The sequence below is a fragment of the Canis aureus genome, chromosome 13 (genome assembly GCF_053574225.1).
Source record: "Canis aureus isolate CA01 chromosome 13, VMU_Caureus_v.1.0, whole genome shotgun sequence".
NCBI classification, from domain to species: domain Eukaryota; kingdom Metazoa; phylum Chordata; class Mammalia; order Carnivora; family Canidae; genus Canis; species Canis aureus.
The window spans coordinates 67706624-67721976 of NC_135623.1; the positions used below are offsets into that span (position 1 = coordinate 67706624).

General features: G+C 40.8%; 2 pseudogenes across 1 annotated transcript in view; both read right to left on the reverse strand.

Annotated features, from left to right (window-relative positions):
* Positions 1-13528, reverse strand: part of LOC144282649 (tripartite motif-containing protein 60-like) — a 209574-nt pseudogene extending 196046 nt beyond the window's left edge. The window contains exon 1 of the transcript XR_013351148.1: positions 6901-13528. The product of XR_013351148.1 is annotated as a tripartite motif-containing protein 60-like (transcript). The remainder of the gene's footprint in view (positions 1-6900) is intronic.
* LOC144281735 (glutathione S-transferase kappa 1 pseudogene) lies at positions 1930-6291 on the reverse strand (annotated as a pseudogene).
* Positions 13529-15353: the final 1825 nt, after the last annotated feature.

Consider the following 15353-nt stretch of genomic DNA (forward strand, 5'->3'; position numbering starts at 1 on the left):
CTGTGTGATTGTGTGTATATATATATATATATATATATATATATATATATTCCTTTACATGTTTAAAGGAAATGAGTAATATACTCAAATATCTACCATTCAACTGAAGAAATATACCTGTAAATTAAAAGTCCCTCTTCAACTGCATTCTATCTCCTCCCTGGAACCAAGACTAATCACTAGTGTGAATTTTATATTGAATCACATATTTGCTATTCTTTATAATTTTTATCATATATATCCTTACTATATCATTTAGTTTTGCCTGGTTTGGGGCTTTATACAAATAGAACCAGGAAATAGAGATTTCTCTGTGACTTGCTATTTTCTCTGAACATTCTTAAGATTCATCTATCTATATACTGGGGCACCTGATTGTCAGTAGAGATTATGTCTTTTTTATTTTTTTTTAAGATTTTATTTATTCATGAGAGACACATGCAGAAAAAGAAAGAGAAAGAAGCAGAGACACAGGCAGAGGGAGAAGCAGGCTCCATGCAGGGAGCCAGACGTGGGACTCGATCCTGGGTCTCCAGGATCATGCCCTGGGCTGAAGGCAGTGTTAAACCATCGAGCCACCTGGGCTGCCCATAGATTGTGACTTTTTTAATTAAAGATTTTATTTATTGGTGAGAGACACAGAGACATAGGCAGAGGGAGAAGCAGGCTTCCCTCAGGGATCCTGATGCAGGACTCGATCCCAGTACCCTAGGATCATGCACTGAGCTGAAGGCAGATGCTCAGTCACTGAGCCAGCCACCCAGGGATCCTGAGAGTGTGACTCTTGATCTCAGGGTTGTAAGTTTGAGCCCCAGGTTGAGTATAGAGATAGCTTAAAAAAAAAATTCATCTATACCGATACATGTAACTTTGTCTTTTTTTTTCCCATCGCTGCATGCTGTTGTATGATCATAACAATTTGTCCATTCTGTAATTTCTGCAGTTAATAAGTGGGTTTATATGACATTTTCCTTTGCCATACAGGAACATCTTTCTCCAATTCTCAACCACAACCAAGGTGATTAGCAAGCAACTTTTTAATTGAAAAACAAAAAAAAAAAAAAAAAAAAAAAAAGGAGATAATTGCTGTAAAAGAAGACAAAGCCAGGTACTGTGACAGACGGTGTTGAGGTGGGGACAACAATTTCTTTATTATTATTATTTTTTAAGATTTTATTTATTTATTCATGAGAGACACACAGGCAGAGGGAGAAGCAGGCTCCCTGTGGGGAGCCGGACTTGGAGCTTGATCTAAAGACCCTGGGATCATGATCCAAGGGAAGGCAGATGCCTAACTGAGTCACCCAGGTACACCTTATCTCTACTTTCTTAAGTCAAAGCTTGGGTTATTGATTTTAGGCCTTTTGTTTCCCTGGTGTGTGTGTGTGTGTGTGTGTGTGTGTGTGTGTGTGTGTGTGTGTGTGTGTATAAATTTATTGATTGATTTTAGAGGGAAAATAAGTCCCAAGCGGATTCTACACAGAGTGTGGAGCCTGACACGGGGCTTGATCTCAAGATCCTGAGAGAATGACCTCAGCCAAAGCCGAGTCGGACACTTTACTGACTGTGCCACCCAGGCACCTAAAATATATATTTAATGCTGTGAATATTCCTGAAAATTTGCCTCATCTGCATCCCACATTAATATATTACATTTTCATTTTTATTTCATTTTCAAGTTTTTTTTTAAGATTTTATTTATTTATTAATGAGAGACACAGAGAGAGAGAGAGAGGCAGAGACACAGGCAGAGGGAGAAGCAGACTCCTCTCAGGGAGCCCAACGTAGGACTCGATCCCGGGTTTCCAGATCAGGCCTTGGGCTGAAGGCGGTGGTAAACTGCTGAGCCACCAGGGCTGCCCACGAATATTAAGTCTTTAAAAACGGGGATCCCCGGGTGGCTCAGTGGTTTAGCGCCTGCCTTCAACCCAGGATGTGACCCCAGGATCCCAGGATCGAGTCCCACATCAGGCTCCCTGCATGGGGCCTGCTTCTCCCTCTGCCTGTGTCTCTGAATCTCTCTCTCTGTATCTCTCATTAATAAATAAATAAAATCTTTAAAATAAATAAATGAATCAATCAATCTTTTAAAAAAATTAAGATCCTTTAACTAGACCCTAAATCCTAACTGATTAGTTCATTTCCTTGAGCATTTTGAGAGAATAACCCAAATTTCCAGGCTCCCGGTGGTGGGAGGGCAGCAGACTTTAGTTGGAGCCACCCATCCTCGGAGACATAATTAACTGTTCAACTTTGATTCAGGAATAAACGCTTTCAGTTATAGTATCAACTCTATGATCAAGCTTTCGCTTCCATCATCAATCTCACAGATCAGCAATATCAGATAGGGCTGCTCTGTGACCCTGGATCAAGACAAAAGCAAGACGACTCTTACTGGATCTGAATACAGACAAAGCATGATGAACACACATGACCACAAATGACCCAACACCCACGGCTCCTCACATGAGTGACTACTGACACTTCACCCATTACAGCTTCAGCCCAATCATAGAATTACTCCTCTTCCTGACAACATCCTATCGGAGCAATGTCCTGATCCCTTAAGTCTCCCAAACCCCGAACACAACCCAAATCCTACAATAAATCCTTTCTAACACCACCTTCCTGGAACACTCTAGGGTTCTCTGGGATGTGTGTTCTTCCTCCCCAAGGGTCTGAGGCCCAACCACTCAAATGCCAAGTGTGTTCCTGGTCCCTTTGGCTTGAATGTGTGGACAGGGCTTGGTTTGTTCAAATCACCATCCAAAGTTCCAGGTTTCCACATTTAGGAATTTTCAGTTCCATCGTCGCTTCTTGGCCTTTTGGCTAAGATCAAGTATAGAAATTTTCAGTTCCAACTGGTTTCCTTTTATTCGCTTTTGTTTTTGGATATTGTTTATTTATTGGAGTGACTAGGTCATTCTTCTGGATAATTTCCACATAATTATGTTGTTTCCTCACAGTGTCATTTAGCTTATCCCCCCTCTACTCCATATATTTGTTATCAACTGAAAGGTAATTACAAAGGTTTGTTGAATTCAGGTTCAAATTTTGCAGCAAGAACAACTCATAGGTGATGCAATGTTATTCAAAAACATAAAATAAGTGTGCACATGTCTAGTTGCTCTGCTTTAGTGATATTATTGGTCAGTGGGTTAGGGTGGTGACAGCCTGACAGCTCAATTATACAAGATAGAGCCAGCTCAGTAAGGTGATGCTGAAAAAGTCTTAAGCACCAAAAGGAGACAAAGGTAATATCTGCAAAAACAGGTAAACCTTTTAGAAAACTCACAAGAATCCACAGATAGTCTTGAGGGATATTTTCAGCAAGATCATTTTTACAAAATGTGTATTATGTATATTGGTATGTGAGCAACAAACAAACAAACAAAAATGCAATGTTTAAAAGGTGAAACTTTTACCTATTTATTGAAGCCAAGATAGGGAAGCAATCCAATCCATTAACAGATAAAGATGTGGTATATATATTACACACACACACACACACACACACACGAAATTTTACTCTGCTGTAAAACAAAAAGAGTATGAGATCTTGCCATTTGCAACAACATAGATGGACCTAGAGGGTATTACGCCAAGTGAAACAAGTCAAAGAAAAATACTGTATGATTTCACTTCTATGTGGAATCCAAAAAAGTAGAACAAATTAAAAATTAACCAAAAAAAGCAGAAATAGACTCATAAATACAGAGAACTGATGGCTGCCAGAGGGGAGGGGGTTAAGGGCATGGGCAAAAAGGGTGAAGGGGAGTGGGAGATACAGGCTTCCAGTTATGGGCTGAAAAAGTCACAGGGATAAAATGTACAGCAGAGAATACAGTCAGTTGTATTGTAGTAGTGTTGTATGGTGACAGATGGTAGCTACACTTGTGATGAGCACAGCGGAAAGTATAAACCTGTCTAATCACTATATTGTACACCTGAAATAACCTAACATGTATATCAACATTGTATATTCATCATTGGATATTCATCAGCAACACTGTGCATTCAAAAAAGTAGGAGTTTTACAATCGCATCAAAAATATTAAATAGCTAGGAATTAATCTAAAAGGAATATGTGAGTATTGTGGAGAAAATCATATTTAGGGAAAGATATTAAGGAATACCTTTACAAATGCAAAAGGACACCATTGCCATGCATGAGAACACTCAATATAGCAAAGGAGCCAATTAAAATTATGGCTTCAGTGTAATTCCAACAAAATACCCAAAGATATTATTTTAATAGAATTAAACTGAAGAATACCAAGAAGAATCAAGGCACTTCTGAAGAAGAGGAACAAAACTGAGACATTTTACCAGACATCAAAATAGTATTAAATAATTACATCTTAGTAAATATGAAAGTGTTGTATTGTGCAGGGATAGGCCAATAGACTAATGGAACAGAAAAGACGTAGACACAGAATCACAAATATATGGAAACTGGCTGTATGATAAGGCTCCCACGCAGCGTAGTGAGAAATGAATTGTTCAATAAATGGTTCTGGGACAACTGGTTATCCAGATGGACACTGGACTCCATTTCCTGGTACATGCAAAAGTCAGTTCATTTAATTTAAATATAGAAAATTAAATTATAAACCATTTCAAAGCCAACACAGGAGACTCTAGTAACCACTTGTGTATGTGGGAATGACTCATATAAGGCTCCAAGTCTCATAAAACAAATAGTATAAAGGAAAATAAAGACACAGAGATCTTAAAATCACAATACTATGCACACAATATAAGTTTTTTTAAAAGAAGAAAATAAAGCATTTGTATGTAACAGGAAAAAATTGGAAGACCATTCATACAAACTGTCAACCATGGGTCAACAAGATATAAAGGAGTTTTTACGTTGTTAAATATACAGTCTTTCAGTAGAAAGCATACATTATAGAAATGTTAAACATCAGAAAAGTTTGATAAAAATGTTGGGAATATTTTAAATAAACTTGGAGATTAAAGCATGGATGTATGGTCAGAAAGCAACTAAAAACAGGTGGCAAGTCAGTATAAATATGAAAGACTTCTTTATAGCAAAAGCACCATGAAAAAGGTTAAAAGCCATTTCAACAATGGAAAATATTAACAACATAGTTTCACTGCCAAATATACGTATGATGTATACATGCATTATGTGAGTACACTGGTGCATTTATATATATTCATACATGTAGTACGTACATATAAGTTAGGTGAGTATACAGATTATACACAATAGTAAACAGTACTTGACATAAATACAAGAGATATCAATATCAATAAAGAAATAGTTAAGGAAACAAAATAAACTTGAAGCTATTCATACACACATGTATTTTTTTTTGTTTGCTTACTTGAAGGCATTAGGTTTATTTTGAGGGAAAGTAGTGTTTGGGGCTCTTAAAACACACCTCTGAGGCATGCAAATAAGAGCAGCCATGAGACGAGCAGTAGATGATGCAACATGGAACCCTCTCCGCTATTCCCCAGGGCCAGAGAGGAACCTTTATCAGACGGAGAAACTAGAGTCCTAGTGTTGCACGATGGAAGAAGAGAAGCAAATGGTCTGGTTTTTAATTGTAACAGTTTTGCTCCCCCAGCCCTCCTTAAGGTGTGGCATTCATGGCTGGAGGCACAGGGCCCAACCACTTCTCCAGCAGATGTGTCAGCATCTGCTCAGAGCCCACACCACATGGGTTCGGCCATCCCAATGGGTCATGGTGATGGGCAGCCCCAAGGCCCTATATATGCAGGCTGCCTTGGAGGTCTCCTTTGCACTCATTCTTCACCTGTGTTGCTGAGATCTTTTCTAGAAGTCCCTGGGCTTGCTCTGTAAGATACACCAGCTTCTCTGCAGCAGCCAGGATGCTCTGGGACTCCAAGATGTCTTTGTCCTCTGACCAGATACTCATCCATAGTTCCCTGGACACTTTCTCCAGCACCTTTGGGTGCTCCAGGTTGACAGTGATAAGGAATCACAGGGCCAATAAATTTCTTTTTTTAAGGATCACCGAGAAGAAACCCTTGGGGGAACTGGACAGGAAACTGGACATACTGTCCCAGGAGCCTAACATCATTTCTCAGGTATTAGGCTCTGCAGGGAGGCAGAACTGGCCATTTGCTTCCACTGTCTCACGTTCAGTGCAATGATGTTTGAGTGCAACTGCAGGTTGATGTTCCAGATGCTTTCATATGAGCACAGAACTCGAAACACAGCTAGGAGTAGGGGGAGAGCACATCGTGGAAGAGCTCCAGGGTGTGCAGGGGTCCCGTGTCACAGTAGTACCCACACACATGATTTTAAAAAATGCAATACTACCATGAACTATACTGTATCAGATGGATAAAGGTAACACTCACATAGCATTTCTGGAATATCATGGTAATTCTTCTGAGGGTCAGGGCTGGGCAACTAGAAATACACATCAAAATGTTCAATTAGGGATGACTGGAGGGCTCAGCAGTTGAGCGTCTGCCTTTGGCTCAGGGCTTGATCCCGGGGTCCCAGGATCGAGAGTCCCACATTGGGCTCCTTGCATGGAGCCTGCTTCTCCCTCTGCCTGTGTCTCTGCCTCTCATGAATAAAAAAAGTCTTTAAAAAAAAAAAAAGGCTCAATGTATATAGCTGTAAACCAAACAAGTATTCTTTCAATGTGTGCTACTCGAATTCTTAAATATACAAGTACATGCAATTTTCAATGGGATTTCTAGTATTTCACCCTTAATTATGAATAAACATTTATCCATCTAACATTTAAAGTCTGACATAAAAGACAGAGACCAAATAACCAGCAGGAAGGAGGTCGGAGGTGTAAATATAGGAAGCAAAATACAACTTCAAAATACTAAATAAAAAATTCTTGAACAAGAATACCAAGAAAGGTTACATACAGCACGTACCGTGTTCCAGAAAGAGCAAGTAGGCCAGTGTCGATAGAGGGGAGAGATTCTTTAACAGGAAAGTCTGATAAAGTTACTCTGTCCCACAAGAGCTTCTTAAGGGCTCCCATTTATTTCAGACTAAAATACCTAAAATGGCCTACTTGACCCAAAGGCTGATTCTTCTCCGCTCCCTACTACAACTCATCTCCAACCTCACTACTCTCCCTGCACTCACTCCACACCCAGGCTTTCCTGCTGTCCCTGGGATGCCGATTCCTTCCCCTCAACATTGCTCTAGCCACTCTCTGCAATGTCCCACCACTGAGATTCCCTCATTCTAAATTCTGTTCCAATTCCATGTTCTCTAAAATGCCTACCACCCAACTTCAGTTAGCTAACCCTTCCTCACCCACAGTACTCTTATGCCCTGGACATTGATTTACTTTACCCTGTACCCATAGCACTTTATTAGCTTCTCTAAGTTGCTATATCAATTATTTATACTTCTCTGATTATTTTTTTCCATTCTAGTTAAGTATGTTACTCAAGGACAGGAAATCTTAGTTTTTCTCACCTAGTACCATTTCAGGTTGAAGGTAAATGTGGTAGTTGATTTTGTATGTCACTTTGCTGGGCCTCTGTGCCAAATATGTGGTCAAACATTATTCTGGATATTCCTCTGAGGGAGTTTTTGGACAAGACTAACATTTAAATTAGTAGACCTCAAGTACATAGCCCTCTAATGCAGAGAGCCTCATCTACTGAAAGCATTACTAGAACAAAAGTCTGACCCACCATGACCCAAGAGGGAGTTTCCCAGATGACCTTCAGACTTGAGCTGCAGCATGCAATCTTCCCTGGGTCTCTAGGTTGTTGGTTTTCAAATCTACCATGCCAGTCTTCATAGATTTCCCAGTCTCCACTATCATTTGAGCCAATTCCTTAAAATAAATCTTTCTCTAAAAACACACATCTTGGGGCAGCCCCGGTGGCTCAGTGGTTTAGCGCCGCCTTTGGCCCAGGATGTGATCCTGGAGACCTGGAATTGAGTCCCACATCAGGCTCCCTGCATGGAGCCTGCTTCTCCCTCTGCCTGTGTCTCTGCCTCTCTCTCTCTCTCTCTCTCTGCATCTCTATGAATAAATAAAATCTTTAAAAAAAAGAATAAACCCACGTTAAAAAAAATAATCATTACAAGTATAGAGAAGAGATCTATCATTCATATTGTAAAAGGAAATCTCCCCTAACTCACAGTCCACAAAAATGCCAACCTTACTTGGGTTTACTACAGGCAGAAACTAGGTTCTCTTAGGACCCAGCATAATATAAATGCTCTCAACGTATCTCCCAATCGCCCCGAATCCACCCTCAACTACTGGCCGATTCCACCAATTCTGAAGGAAACAGTCTCAAGACACCCCCAAGGTCCATTTAGGCTTGTTTTCCACTTCTACTTCCCAGTAATGCCGGCCAGAACTAAATCTCCTAGAACCCAGGACAGGAGGGCAGAGATAAAATCTCCTTGGGTTATAACAGAGATGCTTTTTTTCTCTTTCTGTATCACAGTTTTTCTATCCTAGGAGACAACAAGCCGAGGGAGTGCTGTTTCAAGATCTAGAATCACGTCTACCTGAAAGGGCTTGAGGATTCTGTCCAAGCCAGAATACTGTGGAGGAAGGCTAAATCCATATTTCTTTAATTGGAATAAGAAGAGCTCAAGATATTCCAGGTTTCATACCTGTGGTGGATACCCTTAACGTGTGTCAGAAAGTCCAGGTCTGACTGCATATGCTTGGACTCCACCTCCTTCAGCAGACGTCTTAATGTGGACACATGACCTGAAAATGTTGTACAGTGTTCGGCTAGTTTTGTTAAAATGTCCCTTTCTTCATCTTCCATCTGCTTAAGAAGAGCCTCCTGCTGATTCTGTAGAAGCAGTCTAATTTGCTCAAATTTGGAAAGGATTTCTTCTCTCCTAAACTCTTTTTCTTCCACTAATTTGCTGGCTTGAAGCATTATCACTTTTTCTACTCATTCCATATTGTCTTTCAAGGGGTCAATACTATATTCTAGAATCTTCCTGTGAAAAGATGCAGCTTTCTTGATGGGACAAATGTAGTGTTTCCGGTGTTGCAGGGAGAAACTGCACTGTGTACATAAAACCTCCAGGTCCTTCCCGCAAAACAGGGTCAGAAACTGATTGTGCTTCTCACACACAGAGTACTCTTCCTGCCTTTTCCTCTTGCTCCTTCTGACCTGCAGTAGTTCAGCAATTTCGGTCAAATTGCAGAGCTGGCGATTGCTCCTGAAGCTTTTGTTATGAAAGCAAAATCAGCAGACGGGACAAGGGAAGGTCTCATCCATGTCCTTCCACATCATGTTGATGCAGGAGCGATAGAAGTTGTGCCCAGTTTGTAGTCACCGCGTCTTTCAGGTAGTCCAGACAGATGGGGCAGCTGGACTCCTGGAGGTGTGTCAGGCCCGTCACAAACTCCATCGGCCGAGAACAAAAGTGGCGGGTGAGATGCTCCCTTGGAAAGGCTCGCCTTAAGCTCCAGACCCGCTCCCAGACCTCCCAGCTCCAGGTTTCACTGGGCCTGCATGCTGATGGCCTCCAAGGTCCTGCTCCTTAGCCTGAGGGTGAGAAGGATCCAGTGTTTGCAGCTCTATCACAGGAGGGCGCCTAAATTTAAGATTAATGACTTTCTTCTTTAAGAAAGTAGTCACAGGTCCAAGTAGGCAATCACTGCTGTGTGTGAGAAAAGTTTTTAATTTTCAAAATCTCCTAGACTTGCTATCACAATACAATAATTAGTTTAGGCAAGAATCATTGATAGCTGCACAAATTACTCAGCGACGTTTCCTGGGTGATATATTCACAAAAATCTCAGAATAATCACTCTTAACAATTATATTTTATTTAGAGAGAGGAAAGACCAGTGCCTTTACAATGTGAAGATCTGAAGAATACCTCCTGGCCAATGAAAGGACAAACTGATGGCCTACAATGAGAAAAGCACACTTACAGAGTTTTTCCGCCCAAGAAAAAAGAGAAAAAAAGAAATTTGCCTAAATTTAATCATGGGGAAACAATCACTAAAATCTAAATCATGGCAACATTCAAGTCAATGGTCTTCAAGTCTGTACAATGTCTCTGAAAAAAAAAGGAGCACTCTTCTATGCTAAAAGACTACAGAAACAATTGGGAAAAACTTGTGGTCTTTAGCTTTCTAGAGTCTAGATAGGCAGATAAACTGCTCTAAAGTAGACAGTACAGAATAATGGCAAAAATTTGAATATGCCCTATTTATTAGATAACAGTAACATCAAAATTAAACTTTCTGGATTCAAATGACTGCATCATAGCTGAAGAAAACATCCTGCTCTTAGGAAATATATGCTGAAGTATTTACAGAGGAAGGGGTCATGATCTTTGAATGTTACTCTGAAATATTGCTTAAAAAAAGAAGTGAGGGCAACACTCTCGGGTCTCCTCCCTCCCTGGGAGCTTTGTACTATCACTTTACTATTGCTAAATAACTTTGCTGAGAAAAAAAAAAAAGAAAGAAAGAAAGAAAGAAGTGGGTATCATGGTTTGGGTATGATGCAGGAGATGGATGTGTTTGTAAGAAGGCAGCATGAAAGACACTCGGTGACAGATTGATCAGTCACTTGATGTTGGTGTGCACTGTGTGAATCTACATGTGATAAGTGCAGAAAACTATACATACTCGTCTAACCAGTACCAAATTCCTAGTTTGATATAGTATCATTAAGAAACCTGGGAACCTGGGTGACAGACACCTGAGACTTCCCTGTACTGTCTTATCAAATTCCGGGAATCTATTATTATTCCAAAGGATTAAAGTTGGGATGCCCAGGTGGCTCAGTGGTTGAGCGTCTGCCTTCAGCTCAGGGTGTGATCCTGGGTCCTGGGATCAAGTCCCACATCAGGCTCCCCTCTGCCTGTGTCTCTGCATCTCTGTGTGTCTCTTATGGATAAATCAATAAAATCTTAAAACAAATAAACAAAACAAAGGATTAAAGTTTTGGAAAAATCACCTTCAGCCTCATCCAAATGTTTAAATCAAAGGTGGTGTGGTTCACTTTGTAGAGCACTGGGATACACCAGGAATCACTGGGTGCCTTGCTTTCTCTACTCATGGACTGTACTGCATAATATTTGGGCAGTCGGCCACCTTGTAAGCTGTATGGACCTAGGATAGCAGTGTAACCTCGCTGCGCTGCAATCAGTTCTCAGGAGGATTATGGTACCACCCCGTCAACCTGCTTCTATTCTTGCTCTCTTGCACCCATTTGCCATTCAAGTAATAGTAAAACTTTCCTTGAATATGCAACTCATAACATCTCTTTCTAGAGATTAAAATCCTCCAGTTTCTGAACATGCTTTGAATCTTCAACGCCTCAACATGGTGCACAGAGCCCTGCGCCACTTCCCTTCCAGTCCTCTTGACTCTTGTCAATCTTCCTTGCTTCATCACAGTAACCGCCGTTTTGGTTCAATGTGCTGAGGTGACTGCTTGACCATTCTACCCAAAAATCCTTGTACATCTCTGCCTTTTCCTTCTGAACCTCCTTCTCAAATGTTTTCTCCTCAGGGAAATGGTTTCTACCCACTTCGTCTAACACATACCTTGAATCCAAATAACTTCCCAGATGTTCCGGCCACTGTCATCCACACACATGTAGGGACAGCGGGGCTAGTGTCCTGTGTGGTTGACAGCAATGGGTTGGTAGAAGGCTGGTTTTCCAACATAGATGGACCCACAGTTCGTATCTCCATCTCCTCTGACCTGGCAGGGCTCAGTATTTTTTAGATCCTCTTGCCAATCTCCCATCTATATAGACAGTATTCCCTCTGACTAGTGACCCTTCCCTCAAATTTTCACTGGGTTCAATTCTAAGGCTTTTTGGAGCTAAAAAGTATCTCGTGCGTCAAACACTGCGGTAAGTGTCTTCCATGCAGTCGCCGACTCTCCTCAGTTAAGCCCTCACAACTGTCAATTAACGCTGGGAGAGGCAATCTCACATAGGCCCCGGGTGACACTGCCTGGTATGCCAAGATGCCGGGTCCTGATTGCTCTTCACTCAGGCCATTTCTCAGGGCTGTATTTCCTGCAAGCATCCCTGAAAGAGGTGGTCTCCTTGGGGGGCCAAGAACAGGCTTGCTATAAAAGCGGATCTGCCAAACACAGAGTTCTTTGGCTGTGTCACAAACCCACGGTGTACACAGCATCCAGCTTGTATGGAACGGACACCAACCTGATGCTCGTGCTGTTGGCTGTGCCAGGAGTAACTGAGTCCTGTCTCTGAGCCAGTTGTTTGTGTTGGCTGGCGGCAACCATGAAACAACAACAGGTAATGTGTTAGCTTCAAGTAGGGTAAAATCTTAAGCATTGATAGTTGGGAGTTAAAATCTTTCATTATAGCTGTGATGTTTAAATTTATGAGAACTGTATAGACTTATCCAAAGTCATACAACATTAACTGCTATTAACTACTAGCATACTAAACCATTAAGCACACTACCGTTTTCTTGGTACTCCTGTGGCATAAAAAATACATGTTTGGTCTTTGGCCCAGGATCCTGACTTAGGGCTCTTAGCACCCTTGGGCTCGCCCTATGGTGATGAGTGCATTTTGCATTCTAATGAGATAAGTGATGGCTGAGGACCCCTATGTAACTTCAGAATGGAGGCAGGTAACCAGATAGGCCAAGAGGGTTTGGACTATCAGCCCCAACTATATCTTCCTGGGAAGAGGCCCTGGAGGTAGAGGTAATCATCAATGGTCAATGATTTAACAAACTGTGTAAACATAAATGAGCCTGGATAAAAACCCCTAAATGCTGAGGTTTAGAGAATTTCTGGGTTGGTGAATACATCCCAGTGCATTGGGGACGGCATGCAGCGCCTGACTAGAACAAATGCTCCAGAAATGCCTGTTTGCGGACATCTGGGTGGCCCAGTGGTAGAGCATCTACCTACCATTGGCTCAGGAGATCCCGGAATTGAGTCTCACATCAGGATCCCACAGGAAGCCTGCTTCTCCCTCTGCCTATGTCTCTGCCTCTCTCTGTGTCTTTCATGAATAAATAATTAAAAGTAAAAAAGTGCCTGCTTGCAAGGTTGGCCCTTGGCTCCTCCTGTGTCAGAACCTGGATTTTGGAAGGATTCCCTCCATTCCCTGATAACACTGGCTCGCCAAGCCTAAAATGTTGGTACAGCTAATATGGTTGATGCTAACTACCAGCATTCCTTCCAATAATCTGGAAATCTGATACATCTAAGCAGGGGCTGACCTCATGAGCCGTTTCCAAAGAAAAGAAGCCTTGGACAATGAGCTTCGAAGAACGACCCTGGTGGACACTTCACACGTTATCATAACTTGTTGCTAAAGGAATTAAAGGGGTCCTACGTGATTTAACTGGGAAAGAACTGAAAGGTTGCCATGGCTTCCTCCAGACTTCAACTCATGCATCTTTTCCTTTTGTGGATTTTGCTTTGTGTCCATTCACTATAACCAATTTATGTGAGCCCTGAGTCCCTGTAACAATGTCTGAACGTAAGGTCATCTTGAAAACCCACAGACACAAGTATTATTAGAAAATCAAATAAAGCTTTTAGAAATCTAGCCCAACTGCCTCGATATTATATCATGTAATATATATATATATATATATATATATATATATATATATATATATATTACACCATTGTTTCAGTCTAAAAACCACTATATACCTTATTGCTTACGCTTTCGTGAGTAAAAAAGATGTTAACTACTCATGGTAGTTTGCCAGAGAAAGTTTGTATAAAAATCTAATTTTGAGGAAGCAGTAAGATATTATTACATCAAAGTTTTTTAATTATAGCATGATATGATTGGAGGGTAGCATGATATGTCATCCCAAAATATGCCTCTTTGGCATAAAGATGATTTTGAGCCAATTATTTTGAGAAATAGCAAACACAGAAGCTCTGAAAACAGACTAGAAGCTACCCTTTTGTAAGAGCAATTTACAATAGAAAGGAGGCCTGTCCCAGGAAGAGAACTCACAACTTTTTCACCTGGGAGACTAAATCCTTGGCAGGGCAAATCTTGTTTACCGTATATTTTCTCTTTTCACTATCCTGTGAATTGCCTTCCTCCATTTCCCTGTGTCTTTCCTGAGTTCAGGATGAAACTGCCTGGCTGCCTTCATGAATCTCCTATCTCTGTGAGTCTCCCTTACATAAAAATGTGAGTACGTAATTTCTTTTTTCCTGTTAATCTGTCTTTTACTACAAATGGAGTCTCAGCCAAGAACCTAGAGGGGTAGAGGGAAAACTATTTTTTCGCTCCCATCCAATAAAAAGAAACATAATGATAATGTGTCTTCTAATTCTTCAGATTTTCCAATCTAACTTTTCATGAGTAACTGTCACAGAGTCCCTAATCTTTAGAATTCCTCATTTTGGGGCACCTAGCTGGCTCAGTCGAAGAGCGAGGAATACTTCGTCTCAGGGCTGTGAGTTCAAGTCCCTTGTTGGTAGAGATTACATACATACAAAAGCTTAAAAAAATAAAATTCCATATTTTATGGATGCTTCGGGGCTGGGTAAATACGAAGAGGAAGTTTTAAGAATATTGTATAAGGGGGACGCCTGGGTGGTTCAGCGGTTGAGTGGCTGCCTTCGGCTCAGGGCGTGATCCTGCAGGGAGCCTGTTTCTCCCTCTGCCTGTCTCTGCCTCTCTCTCTCTCTGTATCTCATGAATAAATAAATAAAATTTAAAAAATATATATTTTACAAGGTTTACAGCTGGTACATTAAAAAGATTCCCCACTGAGCTCAGAGCCCAACTTGGGCTTGATCCCAGGACCCCCTTCCTATGACCTTGTGGAAACCAAGTCAGCCACTCAACTGACTGAGCCACCCAAACGCTCCTAAAAAGAATATTTCATTTAAAAAAAAAAGGAGGGCAGCCCCGGTGGCTTAGTGGTTTAGCCCTGCCTTCAGCCCGGGGTGTGATCCTGGAGACCTGGGATGGAGTCCCATGTCTCCCATGTCGGGCTCCCTGCATGGAGCCTGCTTCTCCCTCTGTCTGTGTTTCTGCCTCTCTCTCCTTCTGTGTCTCTCATGAATAAATAAATAAAATCTTAACAAAAAATAAAATAAAATAAATAATAAATAAAATAAAATAATAAAACAATAAAACAAATAAAATAAATAAATAAATAAAATAATAAAATAAATAAATTAAATTAAATTAATTAAATAAAATAAATTAAATAAAATAATAAATAAAATAAATAAATAAAATAAATAAAATAAATAAAATAAAATAAAATAAAATAAAATAAAATAGGTGGGTGGAGTTCCTGCACAGATCCAGGTTCCCACTGGGTCTTCTTCTTCTCACATACCTACGTCCTCTAACTCCCCTTCAGGACTCCAGCCATGAACACT